The 21,736-nt window shown below is 43.1% G+C and overlaps 1 protein-coding gene across 4 annotated transcripts in view; it reads left to right on the plus strand.

Annotated features, from left to right (window-relative positions):
- The first annotated feature begins 13,511 nt into the window (after window positions 1-13,511).
- pdgfra (platelet-derived growth factor receptor, alpha polypeptide) overlaps window positions 13,512-21,736 on the plus strand; it is a 48,295-nt gene continuing 40,070 nt past the window's right edge. Inside the window, exon 1 of one of the 4 annotated variants that reach the window (XM_072569521.1) lies at window positions 13,512-14,036. The gene's annotated coding sequence lies outside the window, so the exon portion shown is untranslated. Of the gene's footprint in view, window positions 14,037-14,185; window positions 14,856-15,288; window positions 16,356-21,736 lie in introns of those variants that run through there. The other 3 variants (XM_072569504.1, XM_072569515.1, XM_072569522.1) reach the window with 3 other exon arrangements.

Raw genomic sequence — 21,736 nt, forward strand, 5'->3', positions numbered from 1 at the left:
CAAGACTTCGCCACTTACACCTATAGATGGCATGCCAGGGTTCCGACCTGGGATGATGGACTCAGGGTTCAAACTCTGGGCAGCGAGAGGAGTTTCTAGTTTGGGAGACTTGTTTGAGGGGGACGTTATGATGTCTTTTGAGCAACTGAGCTGTGAATATGGGTTGCCCAGCAGAGACCTTTTCCGCTTTTTTCAGGTTAGGGATTTCATCCAGAAGAAGACTATGCTTCTCACTAAACCCTATAAGCCTGATACAGAGAGGTTGTTGCTATGTTCCACAAGCACCCTTTTGGTTAGTGCCTTCTCTCGCCTGCTGGGTGGCAGGGCCTGGCAGGATATTAATTAGCAAGAGCTAGGAAACATGGGAGAACATATGGGAGAATGCTTGAATGATCTCTAGCTGTAATAGGATATGCGCTACGCAGTTAGAAGTTCTGCACAGGGCTCATCTGGCACCAGGCTGTCTGGCAAAGTTTAAAAAAAGGGCATCGTCAGTGTGCCCCAAATGTAAAATAAGTGTAGGTACTCTTACCCATTGCTTCTGGACATGCCACAGGCTCCGTGTTTATTGGAGCGCTGTGGTGGGAGAGATAGGGAAGGTATTGAGGACTGAATTCAAAGTAGACCCGATATCTCTCCTCTTAGGTCTACCGAATTTACCATCTCTAGACGGGAAAGGAAGAAACTATTTAATATTCTTGCATACTGTGCACAGAAAAATATTCTGATGAATTGGGTGTCTGAGAACCCGCTGGATTTGCTGGAATGGCACAAATTAGGAGCACATTCCTTTGGACCTTTTTACAAACATGGTACGCCACACAACAGACCACTTTTATAAAACATGCAGCCCTACTTGAGTTACTTGGATGTAGATTTGTCAGTTATCTTAACTAGGGCGTTTGTTTAACCAGGATGGTTAGATTTGTCAAGCCCTAGGCCCTGGAGGGGGTCTCTTGAGTTAATACGGGTAAATATACAATGCTCCCGTTGCTTTATTTGGGAGCTTTGCGCCGAGCATAGCTGTGCTGTATTTTGTGGTTTTTTTGCTTTTTTTTGGTGTTGCTTTGCACAGTGTTAGGGTTTGATTTGTATTGTTGGGTAGGTTAGTAGTTAGTAGAAAGTAGTTCTATTGTAATTTGAGTTTTTTTCTTTATTTTCATCTGATATTTGTTATTGATTGTATTTTTCAATAATTTTATATGTTTGTAAACTTAAAAAAATTTGCTAATAAATATATTTACATAAACACAAATTGGATATAGATTGAGGACAGATATTAGGGGTGGTTACTTCACTCAGTGAATAGTAGGGGCGTGTTTTTAAGAGTGGAGGCCTGTCATCAGTGATGTGTCACAAGGAATGGTGCTGGTTCCACTGCTTTTCGTCATTTATATAATTAATTAATTTAGATGTGAATATAGAAGGTATGGTTAGTAAGTTAGCAGATGACATCAAAATTGGAGGTGTAGTGGAAAGTGAAGAAGGTTACCTCTGAGTACAACAGGAATTTGATCAGAAGGGCCAATGTGCAGAGGAGTGGCACATGGAGTTTAATGTAGATAAATATGAGGTGCTACATTTTGGTAGGGTAAATAAAGGCAGGACTTATGCACTTAATGGTAAGGTCCTGGGGAATGTTACTGAATAAAGAAACCTTGGAGTTCTTTGAAAGTGGAATCGCAGGTAGATAGGATATTGAAGAAGGTGTTTGGTATGTTTTCCTTCATTGATCAGTGCATTGAGTACAGGAGTTTGAAAGACATGTTGTGGCTGTACAGAACATTGGTTATGCCACTTTTGGAATAGTGCATTCAGCTCTGGTCTTCCTACTGTAGGAAGGATGTTGTGAAACTTGAAAGTGTTCAGAAAATATTTAAAAGGATTGGAGGGTTTGAGCTATAGGCTAGATAGAGAGGCTGGATAGGTTGGGGCTATTTCCCTTAGAGTGTCAGAGGCTGAGGAGTAATCTTATATGAGTTTATAAAATTATGAGGGGCATGGGTAGAGTGAATGCCCTCATCAAGGTCTTTTCCATTAGGTAAAGGAGTCCAAAACTGGGCGGGGCATAGATTTAATGTGAAAGGGGAAAAAATTTAAAAGGGACATAAGGGGCAACCTTTTCACACAGAGGGTGGTATTTGTATGTAATAAGGTGCCAGAAGGAATGCTAGAGGCTGGCACCGTTACAACATTTAAAAGGCATCTGGATAGATATAGGAAAAGGAAGGCCTTAGAGGGATATGAGCCAAATGCTGGCAAATAGGACTAGATTAATTTATGATTTGGAGGTGCTGGTGTTGGACTCGGTGGACAAAGTTAAAAATCACACTACACAAGGTTGTAGTTCAATATTTGGAAACACTAGCTTTCCAGGCACTGCCTCTTCATCAGGTGGTGTGGAACAGGACCATAAGACACAGAATTTATGGCAAAAGGGTTACAGTGTCATGAAGCTGCAATGATATATTAAATGAATTTAGATTAAGTCTTTCATCTATGCTAGTTTTGGTTTTTAAAATATGTAAATCCCAGAACTCCTTTCATGTTACTTTCCAAAGATAGCTTCAGCTTTTCTAATAGTAGGTGTCATCTCAGCTCAGACAATGCTTTAAATGTGTGAGGTTAAAGTCTGTATGTGTCCCAGTGTTGAGTCAGACTGGTTCTATTTCTAATGTGGACTCACAGAATATTATATGAATTTATGTAGTTTTGAGAAAAATAAAGTGTAATTTTGCAAATATAAATTCACTCCATAAACCAAACATATCCCTTCTTAAGCTATAGTGTTTCCCATAAACTTGAAGAAACTATGTTCTAGAAATCTCTGACAAACTTGAAGGCTCCATGATTTATCTTACAAGCTGCCAAGTAATCTAAGATAAACAAAAATTCATTAGTGACACATAACCTACTCCACAGTTAGGCCTCAAAAAACTGTTTTTAAAGACATCACCATGGCTACAGAAATACTTATAGGTTAATTAGTAGCTTCAGACATGCTGAAAATCTACTGGTTATCAATTCGAACAAAACAGTAATCCAAACTTACAATAAATTATATATTTTTAAAAAATCACACAATTTACATTTGTTTTATTTGACCTGATTTATTGTCACGTGTATTTCATTACAAAATAGCTGAAACGTGTTGTAGAATGTTGCCACCCTCCAGGGACATTTTAAAAAAAACAGAAATATAAACCAAAACATTGAATAAAAAGGCAGAAAAATAAAGAAATAAAGAAAACGTGTCCAACTTTTCAGTGCTTCTTGTTAAGCGTTTGCCACGGGCCGTGGACTTGGTGGCCAGGCAGCAATGCCCTTTGCCATGCCGGCAATGCTGGAATGAAAGTTGTTACACTTTGACACTATATCACCTCCACTGACAGCCATGCCCCTTTGAGTGCCCAGTGGACCTTGCCAATGTTAGTGCCACTGATACTGCCAACACATCACACAACTTCCCAGTTACATGCACACTATTTCTGCTTCATTTTAATTCATATTGCTTTCATCATTCATGGAGGTCTGGATTTTATTTTGCTCTACCTTTCTCCTGTGAAGGAATATATCTTGGCTCGATATGAATTATGTATTTTTAAAGAGCAGCCCATGGATCAGTTACAGACATTCCTGCTAATCTTTGATTCAAATTTATCTGTGCCAGATCCATTTTATCCCATTGAAATAAAAACAGGAACTGCTGGAGAAACTCAGCAGGTCTGGCAGCATCTGTGGAAAGAGAAACAGAGTTAATATTTCAAACACACTATGACTCTTGCTAAGAATAAACGTTATGTCAGACTCAAAATGGTAACTCTCTTTCTCTATTCACAAATGCTGCGAGACCTGTCAAGTTTCTCCAGCATTTTCTGTTTTCATTTCAGAGCCCATATTATTCACAGTATTTGTTTTTACGTTATTCCATTGAAGTAATTGTCCCTCAGTTAATTATTTTAGCTCTGGATTTATCCTCATCCTTTTTCACAGCCAACCTAAACCATTTCATACAATAATGACTGTCACCTAAATATTCTCCAGACTCTTGATCAACTTGGCTCACTGCATTCTCAAGGACCAGATCCAGCAATGCTTCCTTTCTCATTGGACTGGAAATACACAGCTGTTGAAAATTCCGCTGAGCATACTGTTGGATTCTTGCCCCTCTCTGCCTTTTACACGACTATTTTTCAAAATCATATTCATATAATTAAAATTCTGCATTATAAAGGCTCTGTATTCTTACACTTTATTATAATTACTTTGCAGATGTTTCCATCTGCATTTCCCCCAGTAGTTGCTGGTCCAAACTGTACACAAAGGAATGAAATTGCACTGCATTTGTTCCGTAGCCCTAGTGAAATAGACTGACCCAGCTGGGACAGCCTGTCTCTCTGGTCGTGCAATATTCTTAATCAATACCATCACTCCTCGTCCTTTCCCTCTTTTCCTGTCTTTCTTGTGCACCTTGTATCCAGGAATCTTCAATAACCAGATCTGCCTTTCTTTGAGCTTGGTCTCTGCTACTGTCACAAAATTACTTTTCTACATGTCTATCTGCATCTGAACTTACCAAAGAAGAACAAAGAAAATTTACAGCCCAGGAACAGGCCTTTCAGCCCTTTAAGCCTGAGCCGATCCAAATCCATTGTCTAACCCTGTCGCCCAATTCCAAAGGATCTGTATCCCTCTGCTCCCCACCTACTCATGTATCTGTCCAGACAGATCATAAATGAATCTACCATGTCTGCCTCTACTACCTCTGCTGGCAACGTGTTCCAGGCACCTACCACCCTCTGTGAAAAGTATCCCCCTTAAACATTTCACCTTGAATGCGTGACCTCTCATTATTGAATCCCTCACCCTGGGAAAAAGCTTGTCTCTATCTACCCTGTCTATATCCTTCATGATTTTGTAGACCTCAATCAGGTCCCCCTCAATCTCCTTTTTTCTAATGAAAACAATCCTAACCTACTCAACCTCTCTTCATAGCTAGCACCCTCCATACCAGGCAACATCCTTGTAAACCTTCTCTGCACCCTCTCCAAAGCATCCACACCCTTTTGGTAATGTGGCGACCAGATCTGTACACAGTTTTTTAAGTGCAGACGAATCAAAGGCTTGTACAATTTTAACATGACCTGCCAGCTGTTATACTCAATACCCCATCCAATAGAGGCAAACATACCATATGCCTTCTTGACCACTCTATCCACCTGTACAGCCACCTTCAGGGTACAATGGACCTGAGCTCCCAGATCTCTTTGCTCATCAACTTTTCCCAAGGCTCTTCCATTTACAGTGTAGTTTGCTCTAGAGTTAGACTTCCCAAAATCATCACCTCACATTTGCCCAGATTGAGCTCCATCTGCCACTTCTCCTCCCAACTCTCCAGTCTATCTATACTCTCTTGTAATCTTCGACAGTTCCCGATGCTTTCTGCTACTCCACTAATCTTGGTGTCATCTGCAAACTTATCCATCAGATCAAAAATTCCCTCTTCCAGATAATTTATGTATATCACAAGCAACAGTGGCCCCAGCACTGATCCCTGTGGAACACCACTGGTCACCTTTCTCCATTTCAAGAAATTCCCTTCAACTACTACTCTTTGTCTCCTGTTGCTCAATGAGTTCTTTATCTACCTAGTTGGAACACCCTACAAACCATGTGACTTCACTTTCTCCATTAGTTTACCATGAGGAACCTTATCAAATGCCTTACTAAAGTCCATATATATGACATTTACAGCCCTCCCTTCAGCTATCAACTTGGTCACTTCCTCAAAGAAGTTGGTAAGGCACGATCTCCCCCACACAAAACCATGTTGCCTATCACTGATAAACCCATTCTTTTCCAGATATAAATAGATTTTATCCCTCGGTATCTTCTCCAGCAACTTTCCCACCACTGATGTCAAATTCACTGGTCTGTAGTTATTTATTCCCTACTACCCTTTTTGCAAGAGGGGGGAAGAGACAACACGAGCAAACCTCCAGTGCTCTGGCACCTCACCTGTATTAAAGGATGCTACAAAGATATCAGTGAGGGCCCCAGCTATTTCCTCTCTTGCCTCCCTCACCAACCTGGGATGGATCCCATCTGGTCCTAGGTATTTGCCCACTTTAATATCCTTTAGCCTACCCAACACATCTTCCCTCCCTATGTCAACATGACCCAGAGTAAACAAACTTCTGTCTCTAATCTCAACATTCATCATGTCCCTCTCCTCAGTGAACACTGATGCAAAGTAATCATTGAGAATCTCACCCATCTTCTCAGGTTCAACACACAACATTCCTTCCTTATCCTTTAGTGGACTAACCCTTTCTCTCATTACTAGTGCTGCTTACCACATAATGTGCATTCAGATGCCAGCAGTGGAAGTCTAATTTAGACATTTTTACTTTCTCTCTTCGACTAAAACCACCTCATACCTTATTCTTTCCTATTCTAGTACAATTTGTCTTTTTCCCATATTAATTGCACTTCGCTAACCTTGTCTAATTTTACCTCACAGTTATTAATCCCTGCCAATTTTGCTCAATAGCACTAGCAAATTGCCTCACAATAAAATTGGACCCAGCTACTTGGTACAGTGTATCTGGTCTATATAAGCTACATCTATTTGATCCCAAGGTCCACAGAATCAAAACCCCCACATCCTGCACCATCTCACTTGCCAAGCATTCATCAGATCAATCCTTCTGTTTCTATATTTGCTTGTATGTGATACTGGGAGTTATCCTGACATTAATATGTGAGCCCTGCTTGCTAATTCTCTAAATGGTTCCCTAAATTCTGACTGCAGATGCTGTTGATACTGATGTGAATCATTATCGTTGGCTGTTCACCCTTCTCACTCAACATGCTCTGCAGCCATTTATGGCATCCCTCACCCTGGAATGAGGAAGTCAACTGACCATTCTGGATGTATCTCTTTGGTCACGGAGGCACCTTTCTTTTTCACCTCACTATTGAAACTCCTATTTCAATTAATCTTCCAATGCACCTGTTGCCCCTGTATGTAACTAAGCCAAACATAGTGCCACGGACTTATTCCTGGCTGCATTCCCCAAATAAAATATCAACTTTATTCAGATTAGAATACAGGCTATACAGTGAGTTACACTCCGGAAGACCTCTGTTCTATGTGTCTGATACTCCTTGTGCAGTCACTATTCCTCTCTCTGCCTCATCTACAAACTTGTTACAATATACATTGTAGTGATATACATCTCCTTGGTATTCGAATCCAAGCCATGAACACAAAAATATCCATTTCATTTTTAATGGTCCCCTTTAATAACTTAAAACGAAATTGAGTTTACAAAGGTAGCGAGTGCCAGCTCTAGAGTATGCCACCCTTGTTTTAGAATTTGTTAAATTTTCTAAATTTTCTGCTAAATTTTCTTTAATATGGAACAGCTATTGACTTGATAAGAAGTGTCAATGAAGGTTTCCATCTGCCTTTTCAGACACAGGATTGGTGACTGTTTGCCCCTCCAGATTACACACCACAGCAACTCTTCCAATAAGATCCTGAGATGACTAATTAAAATGGATACGGGATACTTCCTCTTATTGACGACATGAGAACCCTTTAAGAACATGACCTCTTCCTTTTAAGGCAGCAAAGAGGAGAAATGTTTTCTCTCAGATGTAATTAAACAATGAAATTCTCTTCCCTAGAGTCTGGGCCATTGAATTTATTCAAATGCTGGGTTTGATATATTTTTGATACACGGGGTTGGAAGGGTAGTGGGGGGAGGAGGAGGAGAAAAGGGAGTCAAGGATTATGGGATGGGGGTATACAGAAACGTAGAGTTCACATCGCAGCCACATCAATTATGATTAGGAATGGCCTATTCCTGCTACTAATTAATGTTCTTGTCTTCCGACGTCCATGTCTCTGCCGGACTCATGCGCCCTCTGCTGGTTCTAATCTGACTACATTGAACAGTGCCCGCAATCACCGCTAGAGCTGGGCTTTACTGGACTTTGGGCGACCTCGCCTTGGGTTTACTCAATACAACTGTCTGTTCAGTTTCTGCTGAACAATAACAGCGAAACACTCTGCGTGGGCATGCCATTAGTTTCGGCACCGCGAAAGACAATGCCTTTTCGGATTGAGAAAACGGATAAAACTGAATGAAGATAAGCAAAGTCTAACGGAATTTGTCGACGAAGGCATAAGGATGTAAACCATACATTTAATTATTCATGTGTCCGTCTTTCTGCCTGTTTTAATGAACTATTTCTTGTGCAATCAATTTCACGATATAAAGTTGCAATTTGCAGTTGTGTCTGCGTTTTGATATGAAACAAAGTCACCGCTGTGGCTGAGAACATGTTTCAAATCGAAATGGCAGTCCGCTGAGGACACATTCCAATAGACAAGAGACCACAAAGCGGGAGTCCGCTTGGCTCCTTATCAGTTGTCTGTTGTCTCGTCTCCTTCTTTTGTTGGATTGGATTTTGCAAAGAACTAGGGTAAACACAATTTCTAAATGGATTCACCCATTGTATAACCAGATTAATTACATCAATTCGCATAAAAATCACTGTGAACGCACAATGGTTCATTGCCAAAGTTATGCAATTAACCCAGAGTTTTCTCGGATTTTGTGATGGCGCGGGTATTTAGCGCTAGGATGAGTCGGGGGCTGGAGTTTTTCTACGAGGGAATAACAGATTAAACAATGTGCTGCTGGCAGGTCAGAATGCCGTGGTTCTCGGAGGCAACCATGTTAGTCACCCAGAAATGTGGCAAGCTCAGCAATGCCATTGTCTTGACATTGCTCACTCAAACTCTCGATTTTGCTGCTCTATTAAACAGGCCCTGGGCTGTTAGAAAACCCTGGGTTATAGCTCTGGTTACTGCGCTGCGCTTACTTCTATTAATATCAAAGTACAACGAGCCATGCAGTGTGAAATAGCTTTCAAATTGAAAAAGAAGTCATTGTAATTATTAGACAACCCAATGTAACGAAACATGATTTGTCTACCGGTTTCCATATTCATATTATGACACAGGTATCGCTTTGGCTTGGGCAACAGTGGTGACTGGTTTTTGGTTAATTAGGGGCGGCCACATCCCTTGGCTGAATAAGAATAGTTCTGTGAGTTTTTGATAGTCACGATGACATGTAGCTCCTCGACGCTGGGGTATTTCTCCTAGCTACCTGTCAGTCAATGTTGTCAATCTCTCTTGTCTGTCTCTAGCGCTCGCTGCCTCCATCCACCTATCACCACGTTCCTTGTGACTTCGGTTTCATCACCAATTACCTGTGAATTGTATTCCCCCTGCTGCTTTTCCATATGAAAAGTAATTCAGGGAATGCTGCATTTTACACCAGTTGTGGCCTTCTGCTCAGCTCAAGTAAATCCTCCAGTCAGCCTGGAGTGGCAAGGAGTTGGGCAGGGCTCGGGTTTTTAACCTGAGCTTCCAGGCGAGATAGGCAACACAAGCTGTTCTTCCACCAAAGCTGGGCTTGAGGTGTGAGCAGGGTTCTACCGCAGTCTCCAGACCAAGAGAAAGCCCTTTCACATTTATACACCAAGCTGCGCTCCGTTTGGCTTAACGCTGGGTTGAAAATTGATTACCAGCTCTCTGGTAATTTTATCACACGTCCCAGGACTTCAGACTTATTGTAGATTGTTTTTTTAAAAAAAAGGTAACTTTACGAGTGCGTTCAATAAATATGAATCAATGGAAACACAAATGGTTGAAGAGAAAATAGTATTAACGAATAATAAAGCAGTTTACACTGAAGAGTTATCCAGTGACCAGGGTGACAGTAGGATGAGTTCGATGGACAGAGTGACCTTTTCTCATTTCCCATTCCAGCGTGTGTTCTAAGCCGAAATGACATGAAAAGCTCCCACTTTTCAAAGATTGACTTCGTGACTGTGCAATACCCAAGTATTGACGAGAGCAGGTGGCACTTACCGAGTTCCGGCTGGTCGCCTGTGTTTCTGAAGGAAGCAGGAGTTGAAAGATGCAGTACAAAATTGGTCCAGCAAAATGCCGTGGATGTGTTCGATTATGTTGTTCATCTGCAGTGAAATGTTCATGAACGACACAGTTAAAGTCGGGGAATGTGCCAGCGAGAGAGAGAAATTAGTTCACTGCCATTGCAAATGAAGGGAACTTTTATGATCAGGACGAGCCTTAAGAACGGCAAGGTCCAAGTCAAACAGCACACTCAAGTGAAGGTACCAAACCGACCGGTCACTAACACTGAACCGGACCGAGTCTGGTCATAAAACAAAACTCACACACTGGGACTAATTGCTATAATCGTCCAGCACCAGTTTGTGAAACTCTAGTTTGAACGCAGGGATGAAAGCCAGCTGAAGTCTCGGCTGACGGAGCAGTCCGCGACATCAAAGACTCCGCTCACAGCTCAGTCCCACATCGTCAAGCTACACCAAAACAAACCCCGCACCTTCCCGGCAACTCCATCCCGAGGGAAATATCTCCCGTGAACGACACTCCCAGCAGGGGGTCGTGGGGGACTGAATTTCATAGAGCCTACTGAACAAACACAAGCCAGCGGTTGACAGACTGGCCCACAGATTGGACCTTGATAGCGGCCTGTTATCATTGCGAGAGGTCCCTTGGTGACATACGGTGAGGGGAGGTGGGACAGGCAGTGAGCCATCCACGGGCACATATGGTGTGCATTTGAACGCTTTCCACTAGAGAAGAGCCTGATAAGAGACAAATAAACAAACAGACCTGTCATTTTGGGAGACATTTTCTTACCCTCCTCCCATACCCCCACCTTCGCTGTACCCATTAGGACCACACAGAGTCCGCTGTGCTCGCTGGGTTAATTGCCTTTCCCCAGTTTGATTCACCCCCCCCAGTAGGAACAATGGAATCCAGCTGCTCTGACTGATCTACACCCTATCCTCCCCATACCCACCCCCCAAAAAAAAACCAGCGAGGGAGGACAAGATAAGGATTGCTTTCAATCGTAACTCTGGTCAAATGGTTTTCTCGGTCTCAGTTGGTGTCATTTACACCAACACCGTCCCCTCATAAAGGCAAGACATTTGGTCTCTCATTGAATCCAATTAGCAGGTTCGTTACAATGAGAGTGATAATTGCCTTTTAGGCTCAAAATCCTTTGGCCAAACTCCAAAACTTGCAAATAACCTCTTTCAGCAGGAAATCGGTATTTACTAAGTGTCCGTTAAGGAGCAAAAAGCGAAGGTTTTGGGACTGAAGGAGCAAATTACTGCAGATGCTGTTTTGAGTCTGGGAACGGGAGTTCGATAGATAACAGCAGCGACGCGCATTGCTGAGTGACAGACACTGATCCCCCCACTCAGGGTGCACTCTGTTACCAACATATCCTAGCCTCGGGCTCTGCAGATGTTGCCCCTGTCTTCTCCAGGAGAGCGGGTTACTGAAGCAGAGTGCATGTTATGCCATGGGATTGAAAGGTCTTCATGGATTTATCCCCACCCAGACTGTTGGGTTAGGGTTTAGAATAAACCCGGACAAACAGCATGTTTAGATTAGGCCAATTGGAGTTGTGTGCACACAAAACTTCCCATGATAACGAGGTTGTGATCTCGCTATGGCACATCTTCCGCAGCTGGATTGATCCATGTGCAATACCGTCGACACGCCGTCTATCTTTCCGTCTTATTTCGGGAAAAAAAACCCCGCCCAATCCAGGCGAATGCTTCGCCAATATATCTGCACATAGATTGGAAATCTCCCGTTCAAAACCACAAATCTTGCCCTGGGTTTGGTGGGTATTATTCTAACACCCACAGAGATGGTTCCACTGGGTTTCTGGCGCCCAGACGAGGGGTCTTCTACACTGGCCACTAGAGCAACCTCAGCTCCTGGGGTCAGACAATTTCCCCGGCCAAACTTGCAATCTTGCCAACCTCTATGTCCAACCAGCCCAATAGCCCGTGATCATCTGCCTGGGGACGAGCGGGTTGATGGTGTGCCGCTCGCTCGGAGAAGCTGAAAGTGCATTCTCTATCGCTGCCTGGAGATTCAGACTGGTGTGTATCGAGCCGGACTCACAGCCAGCTCGGCTGCTCGCTCTGAGCTGCCCTGCTCCCCATAACCCCCTCCTTCCCTCCAGGTCAGTGCGCGGAGGGGGTGACTCTTGTGTTGAAGCACTGTTTTGGAGTCATTCAGCAACAGACGGCTCACCTTCACTTTGCATCAAGTTTAATCTGCGCTTGACCTCCATCCATGTATTCATCATTCCCGACAAAGTCAATTATCTGGATGTTTGCAAGAGCCAGCAATGGTTTCCAAGTTGCAATCAATTGACTCAAACTATTACTCGGTCTGCCTACTGATGTACACCCAAACCCTTACAATCTCAGGCTCAGACGTGTAAATGTGATATAACTGACCAGAGTGGCTTCTTATAGGTATTTGATTGCTTACAAGCTAACGCAGTTGGTGGTGAAACAATAAACTCAGGTAATTTCTTAGTTGGAAAAATAGCTAAGCGTGTCACCAACATAAGGTTGAAAAGATGACTGAAAGGAGCGAGAAACGTGCAGGAAACAAGAAAAAGGGAGAGGGGCTGTAAAAATACAAAATACAAAGAGCTTTTTCCCTTTTAAAAGGCCAGTCTATCGATCAGTGCATATACCGTCACTAATAGTTTATAGACACGCTCTTATTTTCATCAAACACATTTAAATGTTATCTCAGATGGATAGGAGACTAGTTCTTTCGGGATAATACGGTATGTCGGAGCATCCAGAAACAAGAGGCTCCCCAGTTTGGCCTCGCTGTTGCCTCCAATGATTTCCTGAAGCACATATGGAAGTAATATTTGGCCTGTTCACTCCCAGCGCTGAAGATATATTACTGCAGCTAGCGGCTGGAGGCAAGATGAGAAACAGCAGCGAGCTACAACAACAACAAATAACAGGGGAACCATCAAACCCGCTCTTTGCAGCGGACACTTAGTGTTGGCACATACTCTGCACAATTGTTTCTCACCCTGCCACGCTTCCTTCAATGCTTACTCCCCCTCCACCCCCTCTACTTTCTTAGTCCCAGCTGATTTGACCCTAGTGGAGAAGGAGAGGGGACTGAGCCCGTTAGACAAACAAATATGTCAAACCCGACCTGCTCATGCGACCAGTTTGGGTTTTGAAATGCAAAGAGAGCAGACGATCTCACCTCACCCCAAGGAACAGACCAAGGGCGCCTCCTACCTTCACTGGTCAACATTGCACGAAATCGGTCATTATACGAAACGATCCGTTTACAACATAATAATTTCATTTTATCCAGTGTTTGGGAATGTCTTCTGTTTTCTATAATCCTAAATCAAAACACTTTGCAGATTTAATGTGGTTGATAACGTTCAGTAAGATATTTTTTAAAAAAACTATCTCTGCTCCCCCCCCACAACCTCCCCAAATCGACCTCTGGCCAATTATCCCCAAATCTCAACCCATTTCCATTTGAGTGACACGAGCACTACTAACGTAAGTGTCCCATTGCATTGGTACTGCGCACAGATCGCGAACAATTCAGCCGTGTTTAACACGCATTGGGAGTTCATTCATAAAGACCAGCCATCCTTCCGTGAGCATATTCTCAGCACGGACGGAGGGGGTGCAACTGGGGGGAGAGGGAGAGAGAAAAAAAACATTTTCGTCCATATAAAACTTTCTTCAAAAAGCACATATGGCAATTTTCTGAACAAGACAGCCCTGGTGTGACTTGCCCTGCGTGGATAAGAGTTTGGAAAGGCTAGCCTCCACCGTCTGAAGCCAGCAGCACACCAAGAGCCGCCCGCCAGCTCCTGACTCTTATTCTGAAGCGACTACAGGGGCTTCATTTCCTGACAGTTATTTACTTAAAGCAGATGATTAGTTTTTTTGGAAGGATGGACTGCAACATTGAATCAATTACAAGTCGCCGTTCTCTGAGCCATTAAACAATCCGAGCCCAGCTCCAGAGTGAAACGTACATGCTGCCCAGGTTTGGAATAGAAATTGGTGGATTTACCACTTTTCACAAGGTAAGGGACAAACCAGTCGGGTTATTAAAGCCGGGTTGTGGTGTGTGTGTGTGTGTGTGTGTTTGTGGGGGGGGGAGCTGGTGGTGTTTAAGTAGGGTGGGGGGCCCCGTTTTATCTGCTTGTGTAAAACCCGTTAGTAAAGAGCTCTGGCGTTCCAGACGACAATGCAGATTGTACCCAGGTCCGCTTCTGCAGGTTCGCCCCTGGTCTAAAGGGGCACAGCATCTTGGAGACCTGGAGAACTGTTGGTACTTTATTCTGTGCGAGTCCCTGTCCATATCGTCGATTGTTCTTAGAAGGTTGTTGGCTTTAGCAAGGGGATTGTGTGCGAAAGGGGTGCTTTTCATTGACTTGAGTGTGTGTTGGAGTTTAGAAGTGAGCGCCTGAGAGTGTTTGGCAGTGTGAGAGCGGGACCGGTGAGGGAGTGAGGGAGCGGAGCGGCTCACCATAGCCGGACCCGCTGTAAGTTCCCTAGGCCAACCGGCCGCAGACTGATGACTCCATTGCGTAAAGCCCATAATGACAAACACATTGGCGCTGGATGTGGGAGCCACCGGCAACTTGCGTCAGGGATTTAAGGAATTTCGAACGAAGTAGAGGCTTTTTTTCTCCCCTCTCTCTTTTCCTGGGAATACACCGCTATCCTGGGATCGAGGGTGGCGGAGGGAGAGATTTGGGGACTGTACAGGAGTTCTGGCGTGCGGATGAATCACGTAAACAGGAAGGAGGGAGAAGCGTGCCAACAATCCGTGAGGGAAGCAATTTCGGGAGGTTTTCGCGAAACTTGCGAGAGGGGAAGGTAGCAGCAGGACAAGCGAGGTAGGAATCAATGTGTTATTTCAGCAACATCTCCCAGCCTTCGTTTATTTTAAAACAAATTGTTACTTTCTACATCACCTCGCTGTAGTGAGACTCACTCTCGGGAAAATTGATCATTTTAATCATTTCATGTGTTAAATCTTCTTCAGTTCTGGAAGAGACTGAACTGTAAAACTTGGGACTTTTCTCCAATTCTCGCTGGAGCTGTCTTTTCCCACTCGCTCTCTCAGCGTTTGCACTCTTTACCCCCCCCCCCCCACTCTGTGTCCTCTATTCTCTCTCTCGTCCCCCCCCCCCCCCCCCCCCGGGTCTTACAGCTGTACTCTATTAGAAATTTCCCTGATCTGCTGGTACTGGATTTTTATCAAAGCAGACATGCATCTGATCTGCCCTTTGCCCAGCTCGGTGTGCCCGCTGCTATCTGTTGCCCAGGAACTTTCCCTGCAGTGTCTCTGCCCCCGCTCCTCCTACCCCACTTCTCGCCTGTCGCCAGGGGCTTGCTCCGGAGATTGTGAAGGGGCAGACGGACGGGTGGGTCAGCAACCAGTTGGTCGGAAACTCTTCATCAGAAGTGCCAAAGGCCAGTGGGAGAACTGTAGCCCCTACTGGGTGGCACTGAACTGGTTCAGAGGAGCGCAGAGAGAGCAAGGCGAGGTAGCTGGGCACTTTAATTAGTCGCAATTCTGACTGGGTTTTGGAAAGTCTGTAACAATGGGCCTTCTGTAAGACTATCTTCTATAAAAACCACTCCTGTCGCGGGGAAATCCTTTCTGTTTCCCTCTCTAATCCTTTTATGTAACTAAGGTGAGAGAGACTTTTGTAGTAGTTCTCTGTTATTCTCAGTTCTGCTCACGGTTCAGTGTTTTTTTTTCATGAGCGGAGCTGTTGCTGAGGTGAGATTTTCGCACGGATTCAGCCGGGGGGAGGGTCTCCCAAAGATTTCGACATGTTCACCTTGCAGAGGCGACTTTATTCACATTGCCAGCTCCCAGGAGCCCTGCAGGGGTTTGATGGAGCAGAAGATAGGATGCGCTTTGCCCAATAACTTCTGGGCTTCCCAGGGATTTGGTGGCGAAACCTGGCGCTAGTTTGGAGCTGTCTCCCCCTCACCACGGAGTCTGCTCCCCGTTTTGCTGCACTCGGGGAGTTACACTTTGAGGGCGCTTTGCGGAATCTGATAAATAACCTCAGGCTTTTGAACTAGCTCTTCCACTGCGACGTCCCAAAAGCACATTCTGCGCAATAAACAAAGCTGGTTATTCAGGGAAAGCTACTGTGCTGCAGCCAAGCTGCGGGTGTTACTGAACGGCCTGCAGCCGATCACCCTGGTCCCTGACTCTTGTCGCTCGGAGGCAACTCAAGTCTTCATCAATTTTTTTTCCTCTTTTATCTTCAAACGTCGCTTGGGATGAGAAATACTGAACGCTGAATGTAAATGCTGGATGTACATCTTGCTGTTCCTCTCTCAACTTGGCAAGCATTAAAAGTGGCATCACATCGGTAAGGCAAATGATGGCCTCCCGCAGATGACAAAACTGGGGTGTATGGGCTATACTTTTTCCACTACTAGACTCTACTTCGGGGACGCGTGTGTGGGTGTGTGTATTCGTTAAAAAAAAGCTACACCGACATATAGCTCTCTCAGCAGCGCCCTGATCTACACAAATAGGTTTACATGTATGTAAATACAAGCCCACGTGTGCATCTAGCACCCCCTATAGACCAGAGGAGAAATGCAGATGGGATTGCACGAAAATAAATCATTTACGCCCCTCTTGTTTCCCGCTGACTGCCAATAAATGGTAATAACTAGATTTCAGGAAGTAACATTCCCAGGGGGAGATCTGAATTGACAAGGATTGGTTCCAGTCATTGTTGTCTGTGTGATCCTACAATGAGATTGTTAACTCTTGTCTCGAACGGAGCAGCGATACACCCAGGGGCTTCTCATTCTGAAAGTAGACCCTGGCAGAATCTCCGGATACGGTGCCCTCAATGCTCTGGCCAGTTCCAACAAAGCCAAACAAGAGAAGTAGAACAAAACTGCAATGTTAAGTCATTAACGGAATGATGTTGACAATGGGATGACTGAAATTGCCTCCCTAGTGCTGCAGCACCAATTTGTTGGGCTGGACGTATGCTCAGTGCAGACCTGTATATTTCATTCAGTCTATCGAAACACAAATAGTTTAAACCATATTGAAAATTCTAAAAATCTGGCGTGTTTCACTGGGCTTTGTTTGAGTGAGAATCCTACTTTCACGATCTTGGTTGTATTGGAGAGCCACGCTTTGGCTCGAAGGAAGAATGCAATAATTTCATGGTAATCCCATAGCGCCAGGGTCTCTGAAAGCGGTTGATGTTTGTAAACAACCCTGCTTATTATATATTATTACTTTAGTTAACCTTCATTTAAAGGACAGAGTACTTTAAACTAAAATAGCCACACACACTTCCTCTCCAAGGCTATGTTTTAAAGTGGGGAAATGCTTCCATTTATTCAAACTTTAATTTCAGGACTAACATTATGGAAAAGTTATTGCTCTGCGCAAATAACGTCTAGATTTGGAAAGCCCTTTTCTTGTGAAATCGAATTCCCAAGAAATATTCGTATTTTTGTTTTGCTCTCTTGTGCAATCGTTTTCCGTTATCCATCATCTGATACAGAGAGTAAGGATGAAAACTTACATTTTTCCTGTTTGTTTTATCTGGAGATCTGATGTGCTAAATATTTCAAGAAATGAATAACCAGATTAATTCGAAATCGTTCAAAGAAAATATATTTTACTTATTGAACAGGGCTATTGTTAGTATGTTGCCCTTAATGTGATCTTAATGTGATGATTTTGCTTTTGGGCTTGTTTTTGGATGGGAGTTTGGATAACAATGTAACATGTTGAAGAGTTGCTTCCTTTTACAGAGGCAAAGGTTATTATAAACTGCAAACAGTAGCATTCCACGTTTGGAAAAAAAGCACAAAATTACAGTGTTGAAAGTAAATATATACAGCAAAATATACTGTTAGAGTTGATGTTGTGTATGTGTAAAGGAGTTTTGTGCGTCTACTGCCTTTCTAAATGATAGGGTGGGAGTGAGTTTGGACCTGAATTGTTTCAGACAACACCCTGCTGCAGGCCACTAGTCAGTGGAGACACATTGCCCCCTGCCGACAAGTCCCGCAGTATAACATCATACAGGACAACTCATCCCTTTATACTCTTAGATACGATTTTTTACTCTACAATCAACTGATGATGGAGCAGCGCTCAGAAAGCTAGTGCTTCGAAATAAACCTGTTGGACTATAACCTGACGTTGTGTGATTTTTAACTTTGTACACCCTAGTCCAACACCCACATCTCAAAATCAGGTCCAGCAAGTTTATTTAGTCCAGCTGCTCCTTCATCAGATGGTTGTGGAGTATAAGATGTAAGACACAGAATTTATAACAAAAATTTACAGTATGATGCAGCTGAAATGGTATTTGAAAAGGACCTGGATTGTTTGTTAAGCTTCTCATCTTTTAGAATGACCATGTTTGTTTCAGTTCTTTCATATGTAAATCACAGAACTTTTTTTTAGGTTACATTCTCAAGTGAATGTTAACAATAGGTGCCATGTCAGCTCAGATAATGCATTGAAGGTGTGAGTTAAAGTCTGTGTGTCTGTGTCCCAATGTTTAGGTTGATTCTATGTCGAAAAAAAGGGATTTACAGAATCTTATGTGGAATCATGCAGTTTTTGAACAAAATGATATGCAATTCTGCAAGTACAAATTCACCCCACAAACTTATATTGTGGGTGTGTGCATGTGTTTGGGGGGCGGGGGGGGGGGGGGGGCGGCGGTGGGGTGACAGGCAGGTGTGAGTGTTTGTGAGAGTGTGTGTATATGTATGTGTGTGAGTGTAAAGGGATAAAGTCTGTGAAAGGGTGTGTGTGTGGGTGTGAGTGTGGGGTGTGTGTATGTGTGAGTGTATGAGAGACACCTTGTGTATGAGAGAGGGCCTGTGTGAGTGTATGGGTCTGGAGGAGTGTGTGTGTGTGTGCGCACGCACGTGTGTGTATAGTGTAGTGGGGCCACCTGTTGTGTGACATGAAGCCAAGGTCTCAGTTAAGGCCACCCCCATGCATACCAAACTTGGCTATCAGCCTCTGCTCAGCTATTTTGCATTATTGCTTGTCCCGAAGTCTGCCATGGAGGATGGTCACCCAAAGGTCTGAAGTCGAATGTCCAAGACCACTGAAGTGTTCCCCAACTGGGAAGGAACACCCCTACCTGGTGATTATTGCGCAGTGCCCATTCATCTGTTGCTATAGCCTGTGGAAACAGTGGAAGGAGAGGTTGCAGTTACTGGAGCTCATTAAGAATTGTATTTACCCTGTTGTCTTGTTCCAGTAATAGGGGAGGATTGCTGAGTCCATCAGCACAATGGGAGTGTGTTCAGGGGAGATTTGCTGAGAGACAATCGTTGTTGATTGGTTTTTCAATGGGTCCCGTTGTATCAATCAGGAGTGCTCAGCATGACAGCAGCTCTCTGATTGGCTCCATGGGCAGGCAGACAGTCTACGTGTGAACAATACAATGGCAGAAAACCTCCAGTGTCTGAAAGGACAACATCACCTACTACTTTGCAGAAAGCTAACAAAGAAGTTGAAAATAGCTAGCTATTTTTACTCACCTTTTGCATGTAAGCTGCTGCTTGAAACAGAGTGACTGAAAGACTGAACAATTAGCATGTCAACTACCCTGTGTCTGCACTAAGGAACTTGGAAAAGAGAAGACCGGAGGTTAAAAGGTCTTGGAAGATGCAAAATGGCTCCTCAATGAATCCTGTGGACTTGTGCTACTGAACAGTGAACCCCTTTTTTCCCTCACTTGTAACTTTTGTTGAATTAAAAAAAAGAAAACTGCTGGACAAACTCAACAGATCTGGTGGATGAGTTATTTCACACACAAAATGGAAACTCTATTTATTTCTCCATAGATGGTGCTCGACTTGATATTCTCCACCAGGAATTTTTATTTTTATTTCAGAATTCCAACCCCTGTTGCTTTTCTCGATGTTTTATTTGTCTAGGTCTGTCTGATTGTGTGTATAGGAATTTAAGAAGTAGAGTTTTAAGTTAAGGTGTTACAAACTGATAAATCATATTTTATTTGCTTGTGATTAGAATTGGTTTATTGTAATAAATAGTAATTTCTTGTTAAGTACAGAAGCTAAGTGTTTTCTGCTATCCCAAGTTTGCAAGACAGGCAAATTTGGAACTTTGAGGGATTTGAAATCTTTAGCTTTTGTAATGATCTTGGGAACAGTGGGGTTTGAGTATCAGAGTACTTTCAGAAATAGATTGTGACTCTATATGTAATTGAGCTAATTTACAATCTGCAACAATTTACAACAATTTGTCTGAAAACACAGATGGTAGAAGTTAAGAAATTATCTAAATTTACCTCGGATTGGAGTGTGGGCAACTGGATGTGGCCATCTTATGAGGAAAGGTTGGGTAGACTGGGCCTGCATTCATTGGAATTTCAAAACATGAGGAAGGGATCTAATTGAGATCCTGAGAGGACCTGACAGGATGGATGCGGAAAGGATGTTTCGCCTTGTGGGACAGACTAGAACTAGGGGGCACCATTTAAAACAAATGGGTTTCATATTTAAAATGGAGATGAGGAAAATAAAATTTCTCTCAGAAGGTTGACCCTGTGGAACTCTCTTCCCCAGAGATTGATGGAAAGAGTGCCATTGAATAATTGTAACGCAGAGGCAGATGGATTCAGCAAGTCAGAGGTTGTTGGGAGGAGTCAGAAATGTGGAGTTGAGGCTACAATTAGAGCAACTATGATCTATTGAATGGCAGAGCAGACGTGAGAGGATGAATAGCCTACTCCTTCTGATATTACACATGCTTATATGTAGAATAATTCAATGCCACCGAAACTTCTGAAATCACTAGCCCTTTGAAACCCCCCAAACACAGATCTATAATTCTGACATTTAAAAACAGCAGAATGGCATATAAGGATAAAACAATATTGCCAGTTCAGAGAAGGGTCACTGGACTTGAAATGTTAACTCTGTTTTCTCTTCACAAAAGCTGCCAAACCTGCTAAGTTTCTTCAGCAGTTTCCTAATTTTGTTTCAGAATATTGCCCAAGTTTGGTATTTGTATGCATTTAACTGCTAGGTGCTGCAATCCAGCTGAGAGTTTTGGTCCTGTGTTCTAATGGTGCTTGAAGGTTTAACTGAGAAAGGATGTAGTGTTGTGGATGCTGCACACTCAGGGTCCAGGGACCTTATAAGTATTCTCCCTGAGAGTCAATGTATTGCTTTCTAGGTTTATAGTGAGAGAGACTTTCCTTTCTTTGCTGATAATCTGTGGAATAATTACAGATTAAATTATGTCAAGCACGATTTATACAGCAAAGTGTAGAATTGTAGTTGGGGTGGGGAGTTTGTGGGTGGAGGGGATGGTTGTGATTTTGTATTTTTGCTGTAATCGTGAGTTAAAGCAGGTAATCAGGAGAAGAGGATGAGACAAAATTTACACCCATTAGTATAGGCACATTTGCCAGTGTTTCTAAGTGAAATGTAACATATAATAAAAGCTTAAGATTTTATGAGAAATTCCTAACATTTCTTTGCATCTTGTTGTCAAATTCTGTTTGATAATGCTCCCATGAAGTTCTTTGTGGTGTTTTAGCAGGCTAAATGTGTGAGGTAAATGGGAGTTGCTGTTGATTCATGTTATGTTATTTGAATAAACTTCAATAAACACAACCTAATACTATTATAATGAATTTGAATTTCTACCCTTATGTCTTTCATCTCTCCCAATCATACACACTGTTTTATTATGAAAACACACAAATCAACC

This window comes from Chiloscyllium punctatum, chromosome 1, assembly GCF_047496795.1.
Source record: "Chiloscyllium punctatum isolate Juve2018m chromosome 1, sChiPun1.3, whole genome shotgun sequence".
NCBI lineage: Eukaryota > Metazoa > Chordata > Chondrichthyes > Orectolobiformes > Hemiscylliidae > Chiloscyllium > Chiloscyllium punctatum.